We start from the raw sequence: 2,012 nt of genomic DNA, 5'->3' as shown, positions 1-2,012 counted from the left end.
TCAATAGTCAGGTCTGGTGGGTACTGCCTGGTGCTGCAGGAACAGCAAGAGCTGTGGTGGCCATCATTGCAAAATGCAACCTCCACAGTGTCAAGGGCCAGGAAGTACATCCCAACAGCAGAAACAAGGATTAAACTTCTACCTATTAGCCTCTGAGAAGAAGATAACCGCTCCATACTTCAGCCAGGGTATCTTTTTCTTCTTTTCTTTTTTCAGTTGAAATAATTTTATTTCATAGTTACATTTAAAATCATAATGATAATATAGTCTTCATATAAAAATAGTAATGCTGATATCCCACTCTTTCTAGCAAATGATTAAATTCTCCTGCTTACAGAAAATCTACCTAATTATAACTTTTCAGTTAGGTTTCTTGGAAAAATCCTTCTGGGACAGATTCCTAAGAACATTTCATTCTGTAACTTTGCACCTGGTTTAAAGCATAAATAACAATTGGCATATGGACAGAGGTGTTCCTTTTAGACTAGCTAACATAGACATAGACCTTCTACAAATCAGAGCTCCTTTGGCTTATGAGCCTTCTCTGCAGGTTCAACAGCAGCTTGAACACACTGTGTTTTTCTCTGTGGTTTTTCTTCAAAATCTTACAGGAAAGAAAACATGTCATCATCATCCTAGATTGTGATCTCCAAGTCTTTCCCAACAATTCCAATGGAAATTCTTTGTAGTTATTGTATTATGCAGAAAGTGTTTCCTGTAAAGCAAGTGGACCATGTTTCACCAGCTTATCCAAATTGCAGTCATGGAACTTGGATATATATTTTTCCAAATAAGTTCTGGCAGACTGTGAACAGGCTCCAATGGACATAGGCTAATAGTCAGAGTAGTTTGCAGATGGACAGGTTGGAAGATGTGAGGACCCATATCATCATAACCAGCAATGGACAGTCCAATGTCTTATGGTCTCTGGCCACAGTGCTGTGCTGGTATCTGGGTCTCATTTCCAATACTAGGCAAGACCCTGGAAGAGGTCTGTCAAACACAAATCAGGAATCTAGGCACTCTTGACACATGAAGTTGTACAAGAATCTAGAATCAGCGGTGAGCCCAGCAACTGAGATTCCAATATAACTTTCAACATGGAAAAAAAAAAAACTTTTTTTCTGATGAATTGTCAGTTCTTACTGTGCCTTTTCAAAGTTACCAATACTATATGGGTTTTTTATTTCAGGTCCATAGGACCTGATTCTTCTTTGACAGCTACCATTGCATATTCTATTTGATGAATTCTGCCCTGATGGCTCCAAACAGAACCATTATTATCATACTGGTTATGAAACATTTTCTTGGTGCTGGTAGAGTGGGAATTTCCTGTGAAATGGTGGGATCAGGTAAGATGACAGCTGCCTTGATTTAATTCAGGAAGTAAATCATTTTCTTTCTCATCGAAGATTTTGAAGCAAAGGCTGGATGCCCACTCAATAAGCTAGCTGTACAGAAACTTATTTTTCAAGTATATACAGGAGTAGAAATTAAATGGTCACTAGGTTCCCTTTCAACTCTTAAGAAATCTATGATTTTGAGAAATTGAATAATGTTTAAGATCCTTCCCAATTCTAAGAAGCAATGTAATATTTCAGTGATCCTTCTCTAAAAGTTCATTCTTTAAAATGTGGTTATTTTCATATTATTAAGTTATAAGATCTTTTAGGACCTTCAATTTTTACAGAAGATAACTGATCCTAAGCTGATAGTTTTATACTTGGTCTTGACCAGACACATGTAACAGGAGTAAATAACCTTTTGTAGTAAAATGTAGTAGGAGTAAATGGAGTTATAAATAGATTAATTCAAAGGGGAAGAGAAGAGTGAGCTTCTGATGAAAAAGAGGGGGGAAAACATCTTCAATGGTAATAAGGAGTAGAGGGTTCTAGTCTCATAACTGTCACTGAAAATTTCTGCAAATTTTAGGTAAGAAATTTTATTTCTATAGTATTCATTTATTTTTTAAAAAGCTTATATTTATAACTTTTGCTTTTATATCACCTATA

At 36.0% G+C, this 2,012-nt stretch overlaps 1 pseudogene; it reads right to left on the bottom strand.

Moving 5' to 3' along the window:
• Nucleotides 1-515: 515 nt before the first annotated feature.
• Nucleotides 516-1,303, bottom strand: LOC100932057 (annotated as a pseudogene).
• Between the last annotated feature and the right edge of the window lie 709 nt (nt 1,304-2,012).

Source organism: Sarcophilus harrisii, chromosome 2 (genome assembly GCF_902635505.1).
Source record: "Sarcophilus harrisii chromosome 2, mSarHar1.11, whole genome shotgun sequence".
Lineage (NCBI taxonomy): Eukaryota > Metazoa > Chordata > Mammalia > Dasyuromorphia > Dasyuridae > Sarcophilus > Sarcophilus harrisii.
This window is presented reverse-complemented; position numbering and strand designations above follow the sequence as displayed.